We start from the raw sequence: 27,239 nt of genomic DNA, 5'->3' as shown, positions 1-27,239 counted from the left end.
TGATAACATATGGTAAAGTTGAATGCCCTAACTTGTTGGAGTATCTTGGTAGAAACTGTTATTTTGTTCATAATTTCTGTGATATGACGTTGCATCTATCTGCTACCTTTAGTATAACCTTTGATTGATGTCATGATGTTGATAGCTATGATATATATATGATATAATAGATCTATTGTTGCATGGATCTAGTAGAGATAGGCAAATGACATGAATGAAGATGAATGAGGTAGATCCCCAGTTAGAGGTAGAATCTCTTATCAAACTACTATTTTCATTATGTACTATTGAAATATGATTTATGTGCATATGAAATTATTAATTTGAAGCAAAGTCTCAGATCTAAAGCTTGAACAAAAATCAGGGTTTCTGTTTTGGATGTAGGCATAGAATTAGGAGATCTCATCCCTCAACGCATGCATTCTAAGGCCTAGGTAGTGTCTAGTCAGCTAAATATGCTCCCATGCTAACCTGAAGAGAGCCTCCAGAGGTTTGACCATAGTGGACCATCATCTAAAGATTTTTGAAGTTGTCTAAACTCTGAATCAAGGTGTCTCTGACATATTCTGCCACTGTAATATGATTTATGAAGTTAATACGTTAAATTGTTGAACACATAAAAATGAAGTATTGTGTATGAAATTAGATGGTCACTTATAAGATGCTAGTTCCACAAATGTGTTGCAGATAAAAATATATGGAAGTAGGAAAAGCTTTAATGATTTCCACAACATGAACATGTATACTAAACTTGTGTTTGCAGATGACCGAGACATACATATATATATATGTCACTATGTTTGTGCTACAAGAGGTTGGCATGAATTGGATGATTGATATAGATGAACAGTGCGTTGTCATGATGCTTGAAAATAGTTTTGAATTGATGATTGAGATATGCTTTGATTATAGATCCTGATATCTAATGATTTGGTCTAACGATTTTTTATTTTTCCTAATGTCTATGGTATGTGGGCATAGTGACTTATGTGGGTATTCAGAAAAATGATTTTTTATTAGCCTCCTCATACCTAGCACAATGGTTGAGGTACTAATAGTTGTGATTCAACATGAAATTGAAACTTGCATGCCTCATCCTTGGTGTGTACATTTTCAACTAGTGATCGAAATGACTTATGAGAATGAACTAATGAAGTTTGATTTGACATTGATTACAACTTGTTGGCATGATAATAAATGAAGTCGAGATTTGATATGAACTCCGCCTATCTCCTCGTTGAAATAATTAATACTATGATGTTGATTACTTTTATAATGGTTTTTATTTGACTTCTAAAAGATGACTTTGTTGATGTTATTGTACAACATTGATTTATGTAATGATGATTATGATGGCTTAGCAAGGAATCATGCTTAGATCATTGCATGAAGCAAGCTTCCCGATCTAAATATGTCTATATTTGATAGTTATTTGATGAAGTTGGGATTATGAGTTCTAATGTATGGCTTTGATTTTGATTATGGTTTTGGTTTTGCATCTTGATGGTCTACTCTTGATAGGTGATGAGCCTATGATGATCTAAATCAAAGGGAGATAGCTTCTGAAGCTCGAAATGATGTATCATTGATGATGAATCAATTTCTAGAATTTGGAAAATAAATTCCATATTGCAAAGATATTTGAAAATGTTTTTGAATAATGGCAATGAAAATCCTTGGATACTCCAGTTTGAAGTTCAAAGATGTTGTGGAACTTGACATGGAACCTGACTATTGGTTGAAGCATTGACGTTCAATTTTGAACATCCATATGTATATATATGATGTGCATATAACCTAGATAAATTCACGAGTGAGCCTCTTCATTCATATAGGGTTTCCATTGGGAATCCTTTGAAATATCTGCATGAGATATTCTACTTTTGAGGATGAGATATTTCTCCCATGATATGTGACTGCATGGATGCATTTTTGTTGATAGATATTATTGTTGATCACATTTGGATGTTGCTTTAGTATGAGATCTTCCATGATATCTTGGATGAGAGGTCCATAGTACGATTGAGGATGAATACGATGTTGCTAGCATGGATAATTGTGAGGCAGGATGAAGGAGATCCTTAGAGAGATGTCTGAGAATGATCTAGATATGAAATTGATACATTTTGATGACATGGAGTGAGACTTGATTGGTAGAAAATTCAATATTTATATTTGGGACCGAGATACTCTCATATATTGAGATAGTGCAATTGTTCGAAACAAGCTCAGGCTTGTGGTTGGCACCTCCTTGAGAGGGAGGATGATTATGGTATCCTTTTGTGATTTATATGATTATTTATGTTTATACATGATATTTTATTTGATGTCTTCTATGAACAGGAATTTTTTTTTATTGAGACAAGATGATACTAGATTTGAGTATGATGAAAGCAGTGTTAATTGAGGACACTGAGCCAAATCTTCCACCCTATCTGATCTCCCAGGGTGAGGAATTGATATAGATGGCTCATGGGGTTGAGGTAACTTTTCACAATAGGGTATGACCCATATCTATTACCCATAGGGTTGAATATGTTGCTTCCCTATCTTCATAGGGTCAGAAAATATTGGTCCCCTATTGGGTATTTACATAGTATACCATAATTGGCATCATACCCACAAGCAAGGATTTTCGGGAATACTACTCCTCATTTAGCCAATGAGTTGAGAGTGGACCTAGGGTGTACAAACCAAGTCGATTATGATGTAGGTGTTCTACCACATGACTGTTCAGCGCTATCGATGGGAAGATCAATAGGAAATAGGATGGGTTAAGATAACCCTATGTGATTCTAGGTTGAGATTGAGCTCCCTAATGAGATCCCATGGTCAAGATGTGCTCCCTTGTGTGTTTGGATATCCTATTACTTGATATGGGTTTGTATATGTGAGCTCCACCATGAGATTTTGGGTTGAGATGTGTTCCCTGATGTGGTTCGAGGTTGAGATGTGCTCCTTGATTATATGCTCTCTGATGATGATTGATGATGATATATCAGAGAGCAGCCCGCTAGCAAATATTCCAGGTAGAAACTTGATGGATAAAGGGTGGTAGATTAAGCTCTCCTCTGGTAAAAAAATCTTCTTCTTCTAGATTCAAGAATGTTCACCATATGAGTAGGAACAATCAAGAGATAAGTAGGAATAAGCAGGAGGTAAATCGAGATATACATTGATTATTTTTTATGATGAGATACTTGAGGTGGTCATGAAATGATGACCACATGACAAATATCATAAAGGATGATATGTGATGACACTTCAAGACAAAATAATGGCATATTGATTGATGGACAAATATTGGCAGGTGGAATTATCCCTAGTTGAGAGGGAGTGTTAATTTGTGAAACTACGGCCAAATTCCAACTTAGACAGCTTAGATGACCAATATGATGATTTCGTTAGATTCCTCTTTTCAAGAGGACCAAAATTGACCTAAAGATCACCAAATTGGAACAAGCAAAAGTTGAATTTTGGATTTATTTATTCACTCATGTATATTGGGTTAGGTTGGCCCTAAGAACATGTTAAATTGGATAGGTCGGCCTCAACCCCAATTGGACGCTCATGAAAGCATATAAATAGAATATACCTCAAGATCATTTGGACATATTGATAAAGCCATATTCTATTCTTCTCTTTTGTCTTGGTTTGCATAGGTCTATAGGAAGGAGTTCGCGCAATGGTCCGAAACCACAGGGGTGAAGCTTGCACTTGTCTAGAGTTTTCTGATTCCTCGACACTGACATAGAACTGGGCATTTTAGTCCTTGGGTGTTGGCACACAATGTTCAAGGCAACATATAGAGAGTCCTAAATGCTGGCACAAAAGTCTATGGGAGCATCCAGGGTTTTAGAGGTACATCTAGAGGTGTCGCTCCCTAGACACTCGAATAGAGTGACCTAGAGACTGTCTAGGCAATCCCGGATGCATGCATATTAACTAGAAGAGAGAGTATGAGGGTTTGGAGTTGATATAGGTGAGTCATTCCTTGGACACATGCACATAATGATCTAGGGAGAATTTGGTCTACCATAGATGCTGGAATATAGTTCGCAAAGAGCGTCCAAGATTGCCATAGACGCTCATACAACTCCTCCTCCCTGCCTCCATGACTCAAAGATGGGATTTTAGTATTTAATATTTCGCTCAGTGACAACATTGTTCAATAGTATCCAACCGTTGACTACAATCAATAACAACACATTACAACCATCAGAATGAGGGTTTTGATTATAAGCATGATTAGATTTCTTTCATGGATTTCATAGTTGTTTTGTTGCATAGATAAAGTTATGGATCATTGAAATCTATTTTTTTGAATAATTTTATGTCAATCCAAGAAGAAGAATATTTGCAATGGTTTCGCCATAGTGGTTTTTTCCCTAATCTTAGGCCAATCCGATTGTCTCTATGTGTGTGCATTCTTTTCTTCTATTGTTACTTTATGTTTTTCTGCACTGATGATGATGTTGTTATTTCTATATAATTACACATGCTGATGAATAATGGTGTAGATATAAATAATTTCATGATGATATGGAGCGAAATTAATCTATTAATGAATAAATGCAATTATCATAACAAAGAACAATGTAGCCCTGTGAAAAATTAACACATACAATTGCTTCTGGGGAGATCGATTGATTGCGGCATCAGGCATACTAGTGGGCCTGGATTATGGAGGATCGATGAGTAGATGGATGAGCATCACGGGGCATTAAATTCCTTGGATTTTGATCTTTGATTGGAACATCACCTGATTAGAGTCAAAGAGTAGGATACTCACATGAAAACTTGTGGGTATCCATATGGCTTCTTAATCATGCCCTTGGGATTGACCCATGCATCTGTCACTTTCTAGTACTACATACTATTGCAAAGGATTTTGTTCTTTCTCTTTGATTCTCTCATCACATATAGCAGGACACATGGGAGTCACTTGAGACAATTGGGTGAGACACAGTGAATTTTGGACAGGAGAACGACTTCCCAGTTGAGGCATATGCTTGGAGAACATGTTGATAGATACAGGATAAGGGATGGCATGACCCACTATAGTGGATAAATGTATTCCACCCCTGAGTACACACTTAGGGAGATTATCATTAAAGAGTTGCATGACACATCTTCGACAAGACATTTCGAGAAACTATATGAGCATGGGGCATAGTGGATGGTAGGCCACTTTTACAGGAAGGCATGTGGGCTCTAGGAATTAATTGGGTACATCACCAGGAGATGCAATAACAGAATCCGTTATGTAATCTGGAAAGGGCATGGACGTTTAGTGAGCACTAGATTGATTGATGGATGGTACATGGTGTCCTTCTATTAGTTGCATACAAGGATTAGAGATGAGGCACGAATGGTCACCAATAGTTAGAAGTGATTCGCCACACCAGTCAATTATGGTTAGAGTGGAAAAAAAGAATCATGGAAGTATCCTTTTGAGACCAGCTTGGGGCCCTAGAATTACAGGTCTCGAAAGCTCAGCTACCATTATGGGTGAGCTAGTATTTACATGGGAATATCACCCAGATCTTCCATTGGACTTCAATTTGGCAGAGAGCATTTCACTTCTTAGTGATTCACTGATGGCATCAGAGGTGACATTGTTTCATTTATGTGGGCGAGGACACGTTTATTAGGAGCTGGATTGTACTTCTAGGAGTTCACTCTTGAAGTGTATGAGGTTGGTTTTTCGATAAAATGGCGTCTTGAGGAGATGGGTGAGATTTTTCATTTATGAGATGCATTACTTATTGGTAGAATGCAGAGGGATTATGGTATCTATACGTTGTTTGGGAGAGCGTGTGGTGAGGAATACTTCATGATGATAAAAATTGTTTGGGATCCTCATATTAGTTTGGATCAACTTGTGGGGTAGCAACATGCAATGACATTGATTTAGGACAAACAATTTTGTGGAGGGGATATTGTAATGTCCCCAAATTTTGGATTACCATGTGAGGTCATTAGGAGGGTTTTCCAGAACTTATGTCCACCTAGTCATAGGAGCAAGATTACTGCATTGGTAGTGCCAGAGGGATTAGAGTAGTTTTATGGGTCTGACTGGGATCACTTACCTTATTTCATAATAAGGATCAATTTTTCTTCTTTTTCTCTTGGTTTTGTTTCATTTCAACGGTTTCTATAAAATGGTGTGATTAACAAGCATATTTTAATTAATTATGTTTAATATGTTTGAGTTTGATTACTTTAAGAAAAACCTTAGTGTAATAGGTCATTGTAATTAGGGCAGAGAGATCTAAATGGAAGGATGATGAAAATGGGATTTGGGTCCAGGGTGACCATAAAGGCAAAGTAAGCAATTTCTTGCATTAAAAGTGACTTTAATTAGTTTATGTAAATCACTTTATTAAATAATGTAAGGAAAAGTGCTTTTAAATATTTAATTGATTGGGAAAGGTACAAGTGAGTTATAAAAAGTGAAATGAGGGGGTATCTCATTATTCATTTGTGCATTTGGAGTTTTGAAGAGAGGAGCTCTTGGATAGTTTTCTTGAGAAGAAGATTAGGGTTTTGGATCCCTAGTTTCCATAACTAACTTTGGTGTTGAAACTAAACACCCTAGTTGGAATTGAGAGTGAAATCACAGAAATTTCACCATTGGAATTAAAAGGAGAAAATGTTTTTTCTAGATATTCTAGCTGGAAGAGGTTTTATCACTCAAATATCTAATTCATTTTTCTTCATTTTAAAATATTTTAAGTGGAAGATGAAAACAAGGGCCTAAAGACTCAAGCTCAGACGTCAGCCAGTGCTAAATATAAACAAAAATATAACTTGGAAAGCCATTCAATAGAGAAATCAAGTTTTTATGTTCATCTCATGAAGAGTTTGAACTACGAAGAGGCCCAAGTTCCAAAAATTAACTATTGAACAAATTTCTAGTGCCTAAGGTCGAATTTTCTTCTGAATTATAGGGATGTAGCCCATACTTCACTCCTGGTTATGTTACAATAAAGGAAAGGGATGAAAAAGCCTACGAGATAACTCACATTTCCTTGCTGCATTTTTGGAGTGTTGAACTTGATTTCTTTTGTTGATACAAATTGTATGGGGCCAATATTATTGGTTTGCATTTCTTTGGTAGTAGTAACTTCAGTGCAGAGGTATTGGGGGTCTTCAAGGATGACTAAACAATTATTATAAATTGTTAAGGACTGATTTAACAATGATAAGTTATACATTGTCAATTATGAATACTGGAGTGGTCAAAACAAAGAAGAAGGGCACGTTGTTCATTTTACTTTTGCGCCATTGACTGTACATGGGGTCAAACATTGGTATATGGGTTGCTTCTTAATATTTGGGCAATTTTTTACTTCACTAAGGGTTTGGACGTAGCTAAGATAGATTAAAAATGAAGCATGTATACTCTGCTAATATCTTCCATTAAATATCGGTGCTACACTTCTATTTTTTTCACTATAACTCATATTTTTAAAGTAAGAAACTTTTTGAATAAAAACATTTTCAGAAGAAATCACATCAGAAGAATTAGGTCGACACGTTTCGAACCAACCTATGTGGTTCATCATCAGGATTATATTGTCATTTATCAGTTGTGTTTTAATTTTTGATCTTTCATAAGAGATATAAATGTGTTTTGGGAACTCTAAGTGTACTTGTGAATCATTAAATGTATTGTCTAACATATACAAAAATGTCCATGAACACCTACAATAGTGTGTAATCTAACAATTTGAGGAAACACCTCACTTAAACTGAAGCTAAAAACTCAAAAATTTTGAAGAAAAATCAGAAGTTTGTAAAGAAGGAATCTTACAAAGTTCGAGAAAAATAAGGTACCTCGACTAAATCCTTCCTTAAGAATTTGTAGGAACTCATCTACTTTTCATTACTTCAAATATTTCCTTCGTGAAACCAATAATGACATTAATAAGCCTACTCTAAATAACTCTATATATAATATATAAGAATCTAGGGAATAGATGACATTATAACAAAAGGTTTGTCTATAAAAGATTGATGTGTTAGGAATATGACCTTATATATTTATGTAACAATAGTCTAATGTGGCTAGAGCATACAAAATGCATACCCACACTAGGGGTACACATGCTCACACTAGGTTCGGACTTGGGTGCACATGTTGTTCCCCCAAATGTGGGAAAACACAACCAATTTGAAGGCCATACATTCATAATCACTCAACCAAATTATGGTTGTGCCCCCTCAATGGGATTTTCGGTGTGCTACTTATCATGTGGGCATAACCATTATAGCGTGCATCAAACCTTCTATTTTGGGGATCATTGACTACCATAATAGGGATTTTCATGTGATAGGGGTGTCATTAGCCTAACAATTCGACACGAAGTCAGAGACCATCCCCAAAAAATAAGAGTTAAATTGAATTAAATTATTTATCATATATTACACATTTTACATTTAAATTTTATATTTCTAATTTTTAGTGATATAGAAGTGATACTTCTGCTCAATTTGTCGTACAATGATTGACACTAGGTGCCACCATGCAAAATACCTAAGTTTAGAGCTTAGTGGTCTTAAATCCCTAATTTAGATTAATCGCTCAATTTTGATAGGGGTTTCCACATTTATATAGGCTTTGTCAAAGTGAACAAGTCTCTTATCTCCTTATAACTAACAAAATTAGTTTTCCCAATCAAGAAAAATGTAAACAATAGGATAGACACCTGACACTCAGAGGTGTGTCACTTATCATGAGGGAATACACATTACATTGTGTGTCAAACCAGCAGTTGTGGGGATGATTAACAACCATACTAATTATCTACATGTGACAGGGGTATCATGAACCCAACAATTCGATATGATGTTAGAGACCATCCCGAAAAAAAAGGTTAAATTGAATTAAATTATTTATCATATATTCCACATTTATAGTTTAAATTTTATGTTTCTAAGTTTAGTTATATACAAGTGACACTTCTCCAAGAGTAGTGGTACAATCGTTTAGACCAAATGCCACCATGTAAAAAACCTAGGTTCAAACCTCAAGGTGCTTAAATCCCTATTCAAGATGAATTTCCCGAGTTTGTAGTGGTCTCTATGTTTGTAAGGCTTTGTTGAAGTGAATAAGGCTCTTATCTCCTTCTAAGTAACAAAAGTATTTTTCATAATCGAGAAAAATGTTGTAATGACAGCCATGCAGATTGGATACATAGAAGGAAATTGATAGGTGATGTCCAAAAACAATAGATGGTCAATATATGAAAATAATGTGTAAAAGATGAGTATCTACAAAAAAAAACTGGGAATGGAAAAGATATGAGTGTCACCTCCAAAAGGAATCTTCTCCTCATGTTTCCTTTAGAATGTGATTGCACTTTTAGTTTCTAAGAAAAGATTCCTTCTTCCATTCACCTTGGTATAAACCTAACTAATGTGAGATCTTACAAATGAAGAATATTGATTCATGCAACCATGTGGAATATTTTGTAGTAGTTAGAGGTAATGGTGAAATAAATTTCTTATTTGTAACAATTAAAAAAAGGGTGAAAAACAATGAGATAAAACAACACAGGAAAATGCACGAGGTGAGCAATGTTAATAACTGGAACAAATTTGAAACGTGGGAAATGATAATGTATACAAATATTTCCAATTTATTTAGTTTCATTATTTTTCTTTTTCAATAGTGATTGGGAACGACAACACAAATTCTTGATGACAATAACAACAAAAAAATGGAAATCAAAGAGTTGGCATATAGCAAACAAAAAAAATGAGGTGACAAATAAAGTAGGCAAGGGGAGTGGGTTTTATTTAACCCCAAGGGAAATTGTGAACTTAATTATGTTCAAGGGTTAGGAATATCCACAGAAAACCAAGCTAAAGCATTGGACATATATCAAGGTTTGCTTATCCTTGAAGCAAAGGGGATCACAAATCTTATTGCAATCAAAACTCCACTATCATAGTGTGCAAATGTGAAACCTCTCGGCTTCAAAAATGTTAGCTCCATATAATACTAGTGTAACATCCTTATCGTTATTGTTGGTTTAGCCCCCTTATTTTTTTTGTTGTGCCCATATATCCCCATATTGTTATTGTTGTACCCTTACGTTATTATTGTTATATAGGCTCTCATTATATTGTGACCCCTTAACTTCTATATATACAAAAGAGGTCTTGTCATTTGTATCATCCAATAGTTGTTCATTTACATAATGTAAAGGAGGTTCCCCTTGAATAGGATAATTTTTAAGTCATTGATTTATCTTTTCTTCTATTTTGTAAGGATTTTTCATAACATTTGGTATCAAAGATTTGGATTCTAGGGTTTTGTTGCTTCAAATAGGTCATCATAGAATTTTCACTATAAATGTTTTTTCTATGAATATTTAGATGTTGAAATTATGACCATGTGGATCCAAAATCTTGGTGAACTTCGTGCCAAAATTTCAGATCTTGGGTCGCTATATTTTATGAGATATGGTCCAAAGAATTTAGGGTTTTTAAGTGCTCCATAATTCAGTCTCAAATAGGTGACTGAGGTAAACTCATCATAATTTTCTCTTCAAGCATCGGATTGGAATTTAGAAAAAATGAAAGAAAGAGAATGGATTTTAGTTTCTTATGTATCAATGTCAAGGCCATAGGAATAAATACTAACACATGGAATTACCTGCAATTTCTCTCTACTGAACCAATCCATAATCAGGTCATTGTGGGAGATTTTACATAACATTATCTCGAAGAATCCAATATTGGTCTGAATTATGGCATTGGAAAGAAGATTTAGAGGGCCACCTCAAGAATGAATTTCAGACCTTGGATATTTGAAATTACAGAGTTACAACTGTTTAAATATCGAGCTCCTAAAAGTAAGAAAAAATTGTGTTTTAAAAAAAAAATTGCATAACTTATGTTTGAAAAATTAGTTTGAAGTGACTCCAAGGGCATATTGAAGCATGTATATATCAATGTTGAGTTCTAAAATTCCTCCCAAGAAAAATAAATATACACCCATTAAGCCCTCATAAATCTCTACTATGACTAATGGAAAGGAAGAGTTGCAACATGATATATCAAAATTGTGGGACCAAGTGCAACAAATTTCGCTCTCGCAAAGAGCAGAGAAAGATGAACTAAAATGGGACATGGATGGCTTAAAAGCAGAAATAAAAGGTGACATGGATGGTATAAATTTCAACATGGATTTTTTTGAAGTAGACATGGATGTGATGAATGTCAAGTTGGTAGGGTTGACAAAGTTGTTGCAAGAAAGGCTTCCCAGTGGTGACAAGGTAGTCCATGAAAATCATGATGAGGACAAAAGGAATATGAATTATGATTTTAGAGACTGTAATGTGGGGTTTAAGAACCACCACCTTCCAAATATATATATGAGGAAGTTTTATGGAAAGGATTCGGTAATATGGATACTACATATGGAGTAATATTTTGATCTATAGGATGTGAAACCCTCAAAAAAGATATGTATTGCATCTTTATATTTTATATGGATTTTTTCTCATAAACCACTTGTAACCTAGTCAATTTTTATTGAGGAAATGATAGCACATTATGAAGATACAAAGAGAAACACCTTCTTTAGCCAATTGATAAATCTCAAACAAAAGGGTTCAATCCTAGAGCACATTAAAGACTTCCAAAAATTGAACATTAGGGTAACTAATATTCCAGAGTGGCATAGGAGTTATGTCTTCATAGGGACTTTAAAATATAAAATCCAACATGAGGTTCGCCTTTGGGAACTTAATTCATTGTAGAAGGCATTCAGCATGGAAAGAAAAGTTGAAAGAAAAATTATGGCAACAAGGATGTCTACCACTCACAACTATAAAAATGGAAATGTTGTTGCTCCTAGTATTCTACAACCTATAAGGTTGACACCACAACAATTGGAGGAAAAACAAACAAAATGGATTTGTTACATTTGTGATAACAAACACACTAAATGTGATAAGTGTTCTGAGAATAAATTATTCTAAATAGATTATGAAGAGGAGGAAAAAAATGAACAATAAACATCAAAAGAGTAGGATATACACTAGGAACCAACCCCAGAGAAAGAAGAAATGAATCTAACCATATCTTGTAATGCATTGGCAGGAATTACCGCTCCTAAAACTATCAAGGTATAATGATATATCCAAAAGAAAAAGGTAATAGTGTTGATTGATTTGGGTAGTACCTATAATTTTATTCATTGTAAGATATTTGAGGAATTGAATTTCTTCCTATATCGAGCATCAAAGTGTTAAGTGATGGATGCAAAATGGAGGAACTATAAATTTCTCAAGAAAGTTTCATAATATGAAGCTAACCATGGGGGAGTTTTTATTGAATAGTCCAACTCTTTCCATTCCAATGAGTGGTATTGATGTTGTACTAGAAGTCCAATGGTTACAATATTTGGGGACAATAGCTTTCAATCTTCAAGAAATTTTCAAAAAAAAAATTGGGAGGGAAAGGGAGTTGAATCAAGGGGTACCACAGGGAGACTAGGAAAGATAATCACCTCTAATGGCATGAAAAATATTCTAAAGAAAGAACAATGGGGTGTAACTGAACAATTATTCTGACTAGAGGTTCAAACATAAAAATCACCTATTTCTCCATATCTCCACAAGGTCTTTGACATTCATTCCATGTTTGAGACTCCCAAAGGCCTCCCACCTATTCGTGACCATGATTGTGATATTCGTTTGATTCCACAATGTGTTCCTCAAAATATCAGTCCTTACTAATATATTTATGCCCAAAAGAGTGAAATTGAGCATATGGTTGCAGAAATGCTAGAGGCTGGTATAATTCAACCTAGTCAAAGCTCTTTCTTTGATCTAGGATTATTGCTACACAAGAAGGATGGATCATGCCATGTGTATATTTACTATAGGGAGCTCAACAAGCTCACTATTAAAGATAAATTTCCCATTCCTATCATTGATGAATTGTTGGATGAATTAAGTGGGGCAATTTACTTCACCACGCTGGATATTTGTTCAGGATATCATCAAATTAGAATGAAGACTAAAGACATTCTAAAAACATCATTCAAAACTCATAAGGGTCATTATGAAATTTTTGGTCATGCCTTTTGGCTTTCTAATGCACCTTCCACATTTCAAGATTTGATGAATTCCATTTTCAAACCCTTCCTTAGAAAATTTGTGTTAGCATTTTTGGATGATATACTAATCTAAAACAATTCTTGGAAGGATCATGTACAACATGTTGACAGGTTTCTCAAGCTATTGGGGGAGAAACAATTATATGCAAAAACCTCCAAATGTTTCTTTAGAGTACAAGAGGTGGAATATTTGGGTCATATTGTATCTCATGAGGGTGTTAAGGTAGACCCTAACAAAATTAAATCCATTAATTAATGAAAAATACCCACAACCATAAACCATCATCCAGGATTTGTTAGGTTGGCAGGGTATTATCGCAAGTTTGTTAAGAATTATGGGAGAATAGCAGCACCTATAATATCATTACTGAAGAAAGATGCATTTTCTTGGACTCCAGAAGCAACTAAGGCCTTTGAACATCTTAAAGAGTCAACGTGCCAAGAATAGGTCTTATCTATGCCATGCTTCACAAAAACATTTATTGTGGAATGTGATTCCTTAGGAAATGGAATTGGTGTTGTTTTAATGCAAGAATTAAGACCCATTTATTTTGAAAGTCAACCAATCAAAGGAAATTATTTACACAAACCTATTTATGAGAAGGAAATGTTGGCAATACTACATGCACTAAATCAATGACGACCTTACCAAATGGGAGGACACTTCAAGGTAAAATCAGATCATGATAGTTTAAAAAACTTTTTGGAATAATATTATCTTTAGAAGAGTAGAAAAAATGGGTGACAAAGATGTTGGGTTATGACTTTGAAATGATATACAAAAAAATGGTAGCAAAATGTTGTTGCAGATGCACTCTCAAGAAAGGATGAGGCCGTGAAACCATTTCTTTGTTCCATTTCTATTATCAAACCTGAGTGGATAACCGAAGCAAGGGATGAATGGAAGAAGGATGAAGAGGTGTGGGTAATCACTCAAAATTTTCAGAAATATCCTAGTACATATGATACATTTAGTTGGAAAAATGATTAAGTATGGTACAAAGATATCTTATATATTTGTAAATATTCCAACCTCAAACAATAAAATCTTTTGGAATTGCAACCTCTCCCTTAGGAGGGAACTTAGTATTTTAAACATGCCATAAGGTTGAAAAGGAATTTTTTTGGGATGTTTGTAAATATTATATTCATAAATTTGTGGCATAATGTTTTGTTTTCCCACGAAATAAAGTTAAGACAATTAAGACCCTAAGTCTGTTACAACTTTTAGCCATTGCAAGTCAGTGTTGAGAGGAGGTCTCAATGCATTTTATCACAAATTTACTCAAGTTTGAAGGAAAGAGTGTCACCATGGTGGTAGTTGATATAATTACCAAGTATTCACACTTTTTTTCATTATATCACCCTTTTGAAGCTAGTACAACTGCTACTGCATTTATGGAAACAATTCAAAAGCTTCATGTGCTATATGGATTAATGCACAAGTGCTTGTGCCTAGAATATCCTCAAGGACCTTCCCGAGATCCAAGACAAACATTTTCATATTAACTACAACTTTTACAAATAAGCATGCATGCATACATACATACATACATACATAAATACATACATACATATGTACATACAGACACGCACACACACGTGCGCACACACACACACACACATATATCAATGCATAATAACCAAAGCAAAGAAGAGAGATTACCTCAGTACTTGGTGCAACACTGCTGGAGAACCCATTGGAGCACAACAAAAGACCCCTATGCTATATCCTAGATCAACACCTACACATAAAAAAGATGGAGAGTAATCCTACAATATATAAACTCTAGTAATTAAAAACTTCATACATAAAGATATGAAACAACATGCATATAAGCTACTTATAGGTTATGGTATTGAATCAATATGTAAATAAACACTACATCAACACCATCAAGTAGAAAACAAAGTAGTAGATCTATATTATTAGATTGAAGAATAATTATTACAACCATAATGGTTGGATCAAGCTTCCTCTAGTCCTCAAGCTCCTCTCTCTCTCTCTCTCTCTCTCAACCTATTGGTAGCATAACAACTATATCCCATACAAAGTTTCGACAATCATTTGACAACCATTCAACCCCAACCACAATGCCTAAGCCTCCAATGTATAGATGATGAGAGACTCATCCTTGTCAATTCTCTCATGAGTTCCATTGAGGCAAAAGATAGGATGTTTCCTCACTTTATTACTCTTTCCCTTTCCATGAGACTTGGTTAGGAATATAAATGTCCTTAGTTAGGTCAGAGGTATATGTTTCCTTCTTTTCGGGATGACATTTGAGTGAAAAACAAAGTGTCAATTAGTCAACCCACTCTTTGACCTCTGAAATCTCACAAATATTGGGTAATGCTACCCTTTAAGCAAAATAGTGAATTAACCTAGGGACTAATGCCCTTGGCTAGTGCATGGAGAGCATTCTAACTCCTCTTGCATGTTTTGGGGGTGCGTTACCTTGGAAAATAGGCCTATGAATTAGGTCATGTATTTAGCCAAACTGTATTTCTCCTATGAGCTGATGAGGAGGTCATTTTCCTATATAATAGATGCCCCCTAAAGTGTGAGTTCAGAGATGAAGACGATGACTGAAATAATTTATAAATTTTGTTTGGAAAGAGAGAGAGAGAGAGTATCTAAGGTTCGAGACTATAGGAAACTTGAAACAAACCACATATGTTAAAAATATAAAATCATGTCCTAGTCAGGGATTGCCATTCTCAGTATCTATTTCAGATTGGTTTCTCAAAAGAGGTATGATGAGCTTGTCCACTAATAAGCACAATGTGGAACTGTGTCATAATATGATCATCCTGATATGATGTCTTTGCAAACAATATCGTAGCTTGGGAGAGGAAACAAGGTTGAGTGATGTAAGCCTCTACCCAAGGTATTGGTCGCTGCTTTATCTGAGCAACATAGTTCTATACGTGAATAAATGAGTTGATGTCAAACATGTGAGAAATCATCTGATTACTAGTCAATAATGGATTTTGTTAATAGATGCATGGATGGCCACCAAAAATACTGATGTTCTCCATGAAGCACAATACAATCTAGTGAGTGTAAAGAATGATGTTGTCGTCGAACACTCGTAGAATCATTCAACTCAGAGCTAATGATGAAAAACTCCAATTAAACACAAGGTAAACTGCTACTAATGACTGCAAGTTCTAGGGTACTAATATGTTTCTAGATCTGATTCCTAGATAGAGTGATGAAGTCGATAGGAAGAGACCTATCAAAAGTTAGGAAATAAGGTGTCCTAGATTAGTCAACATGAAACAAGACAAGAATTATTTGTTTTGGAGATAAATTTTGGGCAATGGGTCAAACGGACGAAGGGCATGATAGAAGTATCTGATTGATGGTTGATACATGAAGTAGAGGATAGGTGTATCCCTTGAACAATATAACGCACGAGACAAAGGTTTACTAGATAGCATAGATTCGTGAACACCAAATATTTTTAGGATACAGGGATGCAGGAAAATCAGAGTATATAAAGGCTAAACTTGCAGGATGGTAAGGTTAATCTAATAGGCTGACAAAAAAGGTTTGCTGAGGGAGTGCCATGTTCAAGGGAATGCTTGCTGCCAAAAAATCCTTTTGAATACAAATATTGAGTCACTACATTGTCAAATTTTTCCCCATATGACTAATTTTAATGAGTCCATACTGGTAAACTCGGTGGTCACTTCATATTTAGAGAGTCTGAAAATATATTAAAGAGAAACTCCATGGGGCTCCCTTTGTCATGTTTGATAACCCAGTATGAAAAGTGTTTAATAATATACCCACCATATTTCATTTTCCCTAAGTTAGTCTAATGAGTCTGGATAAAGTGATAAACCTATGATCAATAGAAGTTTGCCTCATTTTGTTACGAGTATGAGGGGACATAGTAAAATCGATATTCTTTGTGAAATTTTAATGAGTCACATGAAGAAAAACTCAATAGATCTTCATAAAATTTTAACAAGTAAGATGAAGAAAAATCAATATGTCTTTTTTTATTTAACGAGTGAGGAAAAATAGATAAAAAAATTGCTCAAGTATTCTCTGTAGATGTTTTACAAGTTTGAAAAAGATAACTCAGGGATTATTTTAGTTCAAGAGCGAGAAAAGGTCCCAAAAAATAAATTTCTCATATCGTCTTCGTAGGAGTTTTACGAGCCCAAAGATGGTAACTCAAGGATTTTTCAGTCTAAGAGCAAGAAAAAGTCCTAAAATGGAATGCACTCATGTCTTATTTGTAGTAGTTTAATGAGCCCAAAGAAGTAGGCTCGAGTTTTTTGGGATTAACGAGCATGAAAATACCATAAAAAGAATGCTCAGTATTTTTTTATCTCATGCTTGTTAATAGAACGGCCTATGGCAATAATTTCCTCATAATACCAAGGGAAAACATCGTGGAAGTCCTTAACAGGGCAGGTGAAGCTTGCAATTTCCTCAGGATTGTAGTCGGCTCTAATATAAATGTTTTCCACGAAACCTGTTTTAACTGAGGTATTGATGAGCATAGTCTTTAAAATATTGCCCAAGTTCCATTCCAAATCCAGAGTTTGGATTGTTGTATAAATCAAGGGAAAAACCTTAGGTGGTTCAAAAGGCAACATTTTTACATATGTCATGTCTGAATTAGATATTGAAGTGCAAGGGTGAGAGTTTTCCCAAGGTCACTCCTCTAAAGAAATGATCTCTTGAATAACTTCATCGATAGATAGGACTTCAATGAGGAGACCATTAGAAGGAGTCATGATGGGAGAGGATTCCCAAGCTTGCTCCTCTAAAGATAATATCTCTCGAATAGCTTTGTACATAGGTTGGAATTCCTCGAGGATATCCTTAGAAGGAGCCGTGATGGGAGAGAAAAAGGTACCATTGGTCATAACAAATGCTACAAAAGAATCAAATGTAGGTTGAATGGCTTGACAAGCCAATTCAGTTGGTGAAAGCGACATTTTTTTTTTTCCATAAGAGTCAATGTTAGAAGGGACTAGGAGGATTCAATGATTGGTTGGGTCATGAGGAATGGTGGAGACCATAGGAACTATCTATTGAACCTTGGGTGGTGGGAGAGGAAAGCAACCCATCACGGTAGAAACCTTCAAAAGACCGGTACCAACGTTGACCTAAGAGTTAGGTATGCCACTCATTAAGGGTATGGTATCACTAGGAAATGGGGAGTAATATGGGGTGCAGAAGGATGTTTTGTCCACTATGACTATTCTCCCATCCAATGGAAAGAGGATGAAGTGAAATAACAAAGACACAATGGCAGTCATGGCATAAGACCAATTGCATCCCATAAGTAGATTATAGTTGAGATGACGATCTACGACTTTAATGTCCACCATTACCATTTTTCCACTTAGAGTGATGGAGTGGCTAGAAAGGTATATTTTTTGGATGAATGTATGACCATTGAATTATTTAATGGAATTGGAAAGTAGAGAGGGTTGGAGAACTCGAGGCGAGACAACATGAATTAGAAATGACATAGGTCAAAGTGCCTTCGTCAATGAGTGTTCTGTGGATAGTTATGCCTTTTGAAATAAGTTGCACCTGAAATGAAAGTTCGTGGGAAAGGCGAGGCTTACATTTCTTCATGTCTAATATTTCTAGCATGAAATCCTTAGGGCAACCCCACCAATGGCCGAAAGCATAGCTTTTCATTGTGCTAGACAGGTTTGCAATACTACGAGTGTAGACATAGTTGATGGTGCTTGCGCCAAATCTTCTACAATATTATAGTTATGTACTACATGTGTAGAAGTATTATGTATCATGTGAAGAAGTGCCCCTATAGGGGGCGAGTCACAAGATACAGAACTAGCCTTTCGATATGAAGATCGTTAGGTGGTAGTGGGTTTAAACTTGAGATAATATCCTAAGAATTAGTGACTAGAGCTCTATAATTTTTGGGTCGCGTTTGAAGATAAAATTTTTCAAAGGTGCAAATGGTCAATATTCCTTCACCAAAGGAAGGATGTTTTGATCTATCATTTCCCCCTTGTGGGGGTTGTGGTGGGCTCGCAATAAGATGTTGTTGTTGTTGAGAAAGGAAAGGGATATGTAGGACCACTGGGGTTCGATGAGTGTCCTTTTGAGAAATATGATTTGTGCATTCTTGGAGATGAAAACATCCATATGTCATATGTTCTTCCACACAGATTTTGCAAGGGAGTTTGACAACATTTTCCTTTCCAGTTTCATATTTTGTAGTAGATTTCTATTTGTTGTTGGATTGCCAAGAGGGCTTCTCTTCAGAATGAGAGGTATTTTTCTTGTTCTTCTTGTTCTTTCCACTGGGTTTTTGTGCAGACAACATAGAATTGATCACAGTGGTTGGAAGAGCAGTCGATTGGGTAGGAGTAGTGATATTTATAGACAACTCAGAAATGTGACTGCTAAGTTGTTTTACAACAACCCCCAAGGTAGTGCCAATGAGACCGTCAGCATGCATTCTAGGTTGCTGAGTAGCTGGAGCATTGGAAGTTTGAGGGGAATTAGGGATTAGGTCATATAGTGTGACAAATTGCAAATAAATCAAATCTTGTTGTTCGGCATGATGAATGGATTGGTCTTCAGTAACGACACTAGCTAAGGCAATGTCCTTGAAAATTTCGGGAAGAAGAGATTTGCATAACCAATCTGCTAATAGATAATCCACAATGGGGGACTTGAATAACCTCTACCTACATCTCAATTTATGAATATGATCAGAGATGTGGGTGGAGGTGTCTTGGCGCTAGGTAGTAAGAAGTTTCATCCCAATTTCGTAGCGGATGGGCAACTGAAAGTGATTTAAAATTCCATTGTGAGGGTGTATTAATTGTCACACATGGTAACTCAATGTACCACTTGGAGGCATTGCCGGTAAGGGTGCGGGGGAAAAGCTAGATCCAGATACTATCATCCACCATGGAGTTCGATACACACCATAGATTGTAGGAGGTGACATCTATACCCAGATCACCGCCTTGTTTCCCTTCAAACTTCAGGATGGTGACAGGTATTTTATACGAGACTGGGGGCCAATGTAGGTTATGGTAGATGGGATCATTGGTCAGTTTATACAGATTAGGGATATCGAGTGTTGCCAAAAAAGGCAAGTATTTGGTGCCCTCAACTCTAACCAGGGTGATGAAGAATGACTTGAAGGACCTTGAGGTCCCCGCATGATATTGTTACCAACACGATACATAGGGTTTATGGATAATAACTTCCATGTTGTGGCATAACAGTCATATACAATGGCCATCCATAAGGGACATTAGGCTAGGGAAGAAGACTGGTTTCCCCTAGGATAAAAAGTGCCCCCTTGACTTAATTGAGGTTGAGGAGGGGGTGCCCAAATAGATGGAGCAAGACCTAGTTGAGGGGTTCCGCTAGCTATATAATTTGTTGTTGGTACATGATTGACACTAGAATAGTGTCCACTTGGGGGAGGTAAATTGATCAATGCTGGTACAACTTGTCCTATAGGCAGAGGGGGAATAGTGATGCCCCTTACTGGTATGTGCATGTTGGGAACATTACCCTCCTGACATTTGAGCCTGGGGGTTTGAACTTAACAAAGGATTCCAACCAAAATGATTACTGAATGGACCCATTCTAACAACACTATTGAGAGCGATGGCTGAAGGTCTAGGAACAGACACAAAGGGGGTAGAGACAATCATTACTAGGTTCCACTCATAATAGGTGTAACTATGTTGCTGGAACTTTGCATAGTCTAGATAGTAGGGTACCGAATCAGTTGTGTGCTACTGACTATTGGCAGGGGAAGTGATGGTGGACCAAACTTATCCACAAAATACCATGACCCATTAGTCATCGGGTGGGTGTTGGATGCTGGTATTGTTGAAGACATGGTAGTTACAGGTGCTACTTGAATCAACACTGCTCCCAGAGGATCGGTGAGGGGAGGATTATAAGGAGGTAGAACTCGTTCAGTGAAATAGTCCTCAGCCAGTATTGTGTTTTGGGAGGTGTTGTGTGATTTAGTGTTAGACACTAGAGACTGATTTCCAAAAGACGAAGAATTTAGGTCACCAAGTCTCAGTTGATCCTCCAAAGTCAATAGAGGAAGACCTTCTTGTCTCCTAGATTGACAACAAGGGACATATGTAGCCACGGTGACCAATATATTTTATCAAAAAAATAGTGATATTTTATTATAGTCTCAGTGATAACAAACCAACAACTAAAAAAAATAAAAAGTACTCTAAAATTCAGTGAGAAAGTAGTCAAGGCACATGAATTTGTCTGATAACCACTGTTTTCTTGAGATGAAACCCACTATCAAAATGGCTAAAAGAGAGAGCTAGCTAAATGTACAGTTACGATTACTCTTGAGCTTTGTTGGAACTTGAGATTAAGGGGCCAAGTACTCTTGTGAAGATAAGCACCCTCCCAAAAACTGAAGATAGAGTAGGTTCATCTCTTTATGTACCAGGGTAGCCCGCCCCAGTCACCTTATGTTCATCCCTAAAAAATTCTAGCCACTATGGTTACCTAAAATCTCACACATTACCAGGGGAGACATGTTCGTAGATAGTACACTATTTGGGCGAGATACATGAGTCCCCAAATGAGCTTCGATATCCTCGAAGGGATCCCCGATACACAACATACCCAATGGACATGCAATCAAAGGTGGGATACCTTCTCCCACATTCCAATGTTGTCTTGCATTTAACTTCACTTTGACTAGAGCGGTTTGGGATAGTATGAGTGCAATAGAATTTTACTCTATTTAACAAAACTAGTCTTAGTTTTACAATCTTGTACAGTTAACTCACGATTGCCTAGCCCAAGATCCTAGCCTATACTAATATGTGTGTATACTCAAAAAGTAGTTGTTGATTTATTTTATTATGAGATTTATTATAAATGTACTTTATTAATGTCTTCGAAAGGCGTGTTAACGTATGGGGTTTTGTGAGACTCTAACATAAACCATGTAGAAATATGCTTTATAATTTCAATTTATATATCAGTTCAGCACCATGCATCCAATGCAGTAAACATATGCACAACCTGTAGACGTGCAATGCTCTCTAACAACTAACCCAATATACAGATGCAGAATCTAACCAACGAAAACATCAAATAATAAACATTTTTCTTTTCTTTTCTTTTCTTTTTTTTTTCAGAAAAAAAAACAAATGCACTTAAGCTTTTTATCTAAAAATAAAAAAATGATCAGGAAATAGGCAACCAAACACAGTGCACAACTGCGGATCCTTGAAACAAACTATAAGTAGCTTCCCAAACCAGGAATTCACCCAACAAGTTTTTTATCAAGATAATGGTTGGCTGACACACTTCAAGAGAGGCTATAAAGCGTTAGAGCATTATAACTCACTATTTTTCATAGCTAGGGTTTGGTACATAAGTAGAGGATGCAAATAATGTCATTCAGGGTTTGATCAAAGGCTAAGCACACTAAAGAAGGTTGTGGACTATCCTATGTGGTTAGAATGGGAGCCAAGAAGAACAGAAGGCTTGGAAATAAAGAGATGTCTGGGAACTTGGGAGGTAAAAAAAGAACTAAGTAAATTCCCCAGTGGATTCGCCAATTCTTCTATAGTGATTAATGCATGGGTGGTTGTGGCTGGAATACCCTCAAGGACCTTCCCGGGATCCAAGGCAGATTGTTTCTTATTAATTGTAGCTGTCACAAAGAAGCATATAGATATCTATATCAATGCATAATAATCAAATAAAATAAGAGAGATTACCTCAGTTCTTGGTGCAGCACTGCTAGAGAACCCAATGTAGTAAAGTGGAAGACCCCTTTACTAGCTCCTAGATTAGCACCTGCACATAAACAAGATGGAGAGTAATTCTATAGCATATAAAATATGGTAATTAAAGCATTAATACATAAAGATATGAAACAACATGCATCTAAGCTACTTATAAGTTATGGTATTGAATCAACATGTAAATAAAAACTACATCAGCACCAAGTAGACAACACAACATTAAATCTATATTATTAGATTAAAAAATAATGATCGCAACCATCTTGGCTGGATCAATCTTCCTCTAGTATTCAAGTGCCTCTCTCTCTCTCTCTCTCTCTCAACCTCTTGGCATCATAACAACTATATCTCATATAAAGTTTCAACAATCATTTGACAACTATTCAACCCCGATCACAATTCCCAAGCCTCCAATATACAGATGATGAGAGGCTCATCCTTGCCAATTATCTCATGGGTTTGATTGAGGCAAAAGCTAGGATGTTTAATTTATTTATTGATCTTTCCCTTTCCATGAGACTCTGTTAGAAATAGAAATGTCCTTAGTTAGGTCGGAGGTAGATGTTTCCTTCTTTTCAGTTTGACATTTGAGTGAAAAGGGGAGTTTCATCTAGTCAACCTACTCTTTGACCTCCAAAATCTCACAAATCTTGGGTAAGAATTTCATTTAGGAAAAATAGTGAGTTAACCAAGGGACTAATTCCCTTGGCTAGTGCATGGAGATCTTTCTAACTCCTCTTATTTGTTTCTCGGGGGCGTTACCTTGGAAAATAGGAATGTGAATTAGGTCATGTCTTTAACCAAACTGTCTTTCTCCTCTGAGCTAATGAGGAGGTCATTTTCCTATATAACATCATGGAAACCCAAAGATTATGGTAAGTGACAAAGATCCCATTTTCACTGGAATTTTTTGGATGAAATTATTTTCTTGTCTTGGCACTTAATTAGCTCATAGCTCATCTTATCATGCTCGATCTGATGGGAAAACTTAGATAGTGAACAAATGTTTGGAAGGGTATCTTTGTATCTAATAAACAAACACAATGGTCAGGTGGTTACCTCTAGCTGAAAGGCGATATAACACTTTCTTCCATACTGCAGCAAAAGTGACCCCATTTATGGCACTTTATGGATATCATCCACCATCCATCACATCATATTTAAGATAAAATTCTAAGGTTCAATCAGTGGAATATCACATTGAGCATCAGAAACATGTCCTCCAACTCTTAAAGGATAACTTCTCTCTGGCACATAACCGAATGTAAAAACATGCAAATTAGCATCTCATTGAAACATTTTTTGATGTAGGTGACTGGGTATTCTTATGGCTAAAACCATACAAACAAATATCTCTCAAGTAAGCCAAGAAGGATAATAAATTATCACCCAATTACTATGGTCCTTACAAGGTGTTGCAAAATATTGGTACTATGGCATACAAATTGGATCAACCTACATCTTCTCGAGTACACCAAATTTTCCATGTTTCACGCTTGAAGAAGGTTATTGGTGACAAGATTCTAGTTCAAACAATGTTGCAAGAATTTGACAAAGAAAAAAAAACATATTTGAGTGTAGAGAAGTCATGGAAACAAGAGCCCAAAAAATACAGAATCAATCAATCTCATAGTATCTCATTAACTGGAAGAACTTACCCATTCAAGATTCCACATGGGAGGATGACAACTTGTATACAGAAGCATCGAAAACTAATCAAGTGTTGAGGAAAACACTTTCTTGAAGGAAAGGGGCATGTTAGGTCCCTATAATACTAGTGTAGCCCTTTATGGTTATTGTTAGTGTATCCCCCTTATTTTTATTGTTGTGCCCATGTAGCCCCCATATTGTTATTGTTGTGCCACATAGAAGCCCACTATTGTTATTTTTATGCCATTACATTATTATTGTTATGTAGGCTATGATTATATTGTGACCTCTTAGACTCCTATATATATATGAAGGAGGTCTTGTTATTTGTATCATCCAAGAATTGTTCATTTATGTTAATGTAAAGAAAGTTTCCCCCTCGAAGAGGATAATTTTAAGTCATTGATCTATCTTTTCTTCTATTTTGTAAGATGGTTGCATAACAAAAAATCTCTAATCTATTAGTCAAGGTGCGATGAACACTTCTGATTCTATCAATTTTTTAGGTGCTCCAATCCCTAAATAGACACATAGAATCTGTAAAATATTGTAACCTTGTTAAATTGTAGCATGTTGTCTCAAAATTGGGTAATCCCCTCTATGGTTTACCTCCCTAGAAATAATTTGGAAATTTTGGAAGAGGCATGTAGTAAAAGCTTATGGAGAAGTGGCATTGGGCTTTAATGCCAATGAAAAGGGAATTAATTTAGTCCTCCCTCATCACGCCCCTTTCTCATTACTCTAAGCAAGGCAGTGGGACAACTCTTAAGTTTGGAGGAGCATCAACATTCAATACAGGTGGGATAATTCCAATAATTTCTCATGGTCTCTTTCAGAGCCTTCTCTCATATGGTTTTCGCTTACTTCATCTCTGAGTTTGGATGTGTCATGATACTTTGGGGGTTGTAGCCCCTTCCAAGTGTACCATTGGCTGAGAGGAAAGGTTCTACTTCAAAATATTTTTGTAATCTTTTTATATGCTTCTACTTTAAAATAATATTGTAATCAAAACTCCACTATCATAGTTTGCAGATGAAAAATCTCTCACCTTCGCAAAGCTCCAATTTATCATTCAATATATCATGAATAGTCCTTAGAATACAAATTCTGATGAACACTTTTGATTCTGTCAAGTTTTTTAGGTGCCTAAATCTCTAAACAGACAAGTAGAATCTAGAAAATATCATTAATAATAATAATAATAATAATAATAATAATAATAATAATAATAATAATAATAACAACTTATTGAATTATATTAAATTATTTAAAAATACATTACATTATATCAAAATTAAATTAGATTAAAACCAAATAAATATAAACTGAATTAAATCATAATAAAAAATTTATTTAAATTAAAATTAAACTAAATTAAGTTAAATTAAATTAAATTAAATTAAATTAAATTAAATTAGTAAATTATATTAAATCCAAATTAAATTAAATGAAAACATATTAAATTAAAACAAAGATCATAATTAAATTTAAATGTAAATTTAAACTAAAATTAAATTAATTATAAATTAATTAAAAAACCTCACCTTCATCAAAACTTGTCGGCTCCTTATACTACCCACCTTAACCTTTATTTATTTATCTTCATCTGTCTCTGACTTCTTCACAAATCTAAATCCTGATGATGAACCACAGAGGATGGTTCGAAACGTCGATGCATAAAATAACAAAATGCGATGGATCCGGAAGATATAACCACACATAATGCAGATCGCAGAAGTCTCAAATCCATTATCATAACCTCGTTCAATTATAGCATGTTATCTCAGAATTGGGGGGTTTCCTCTATGTTTTACCTCCCTAGAAATGATCATTAAACTTTGGAAGAGGCATGCACTAAAAGCTTAAACCAGTGCAAATGGAATTAATTTAGGTCTCCCCAATGTTTCCCCTATCTGATTACTCTAAGAAATCTAGTGGGACAACTCTTAAGTTTGGAGGGCCTTCAACATTTAGTGTAGTTCAGATAATTCTAATAATTTTTCGTGGTCCCTTTTGATGTCTTTTCTAGTATGGTTTTTTCTTTGTTCATATCTTAGTTTGGATGTGTCATCATACTTTTGGTGTTGCGGCCCCTTCTAGTGATACCATCAACTCAAAGGAAAGATTCTACTTTAGAATCCTTTTGTTTGGCTTGTGTTTGATACTTTTAACCATATATATTTTGTATGCTTAGTATTGAATATCACGAGAATTCTAACAGAGGTATACCATGTGAAATGGTTGACCTCTAAAGGGCATAGAGATGAATTGTTTCTAAAATTTCAGACCTTTAGGCTACATTTGACATTCTTAACAATATGACAATCACTTGATTATAAAGTTGATAATAAAGGTAAGTATATATAATAGTTGGTAGCAAATCACAACATACTTTATCAGTTGATTCTTGGGCACCCCCAACCATTCCAATTACCTCCCATTTTCCACAAGAGTGGCCAAAGATCTATCCATAGTTTCCTTCTTTTGACCTCATATTCTAGGAGTATCCCTCACTCAGATATTCCCTCCGAGGATCATATGGACAAAGCTACCATTAGTTAAAGTAACAACCCTTGTGAAAATTTCATGTAATAAAAGTTAATAAAGGAAAAATAATACCATGGTTAAGGGACATTTATTCCAAGATGAATGTTTGGAAAAGATATCA

Source organism: Pinus tabuliformis, chromosome 6, assembly GCF_031772625.1.
Source record: "Pinus tabuliformis cultivar Carrire ecotype Pingquan chromosome 6, CPIR1, whole genome shotgun sequence".
Lineage (NCBI taxonomy): Eukaryota > Viridiplantae > Streptophyta > Pinopsida > Pinales > Pinaceae > Pinus > Pinus tabuliformis.
This window is presented reverse-complemented; position numbering follows the sequence as displayed.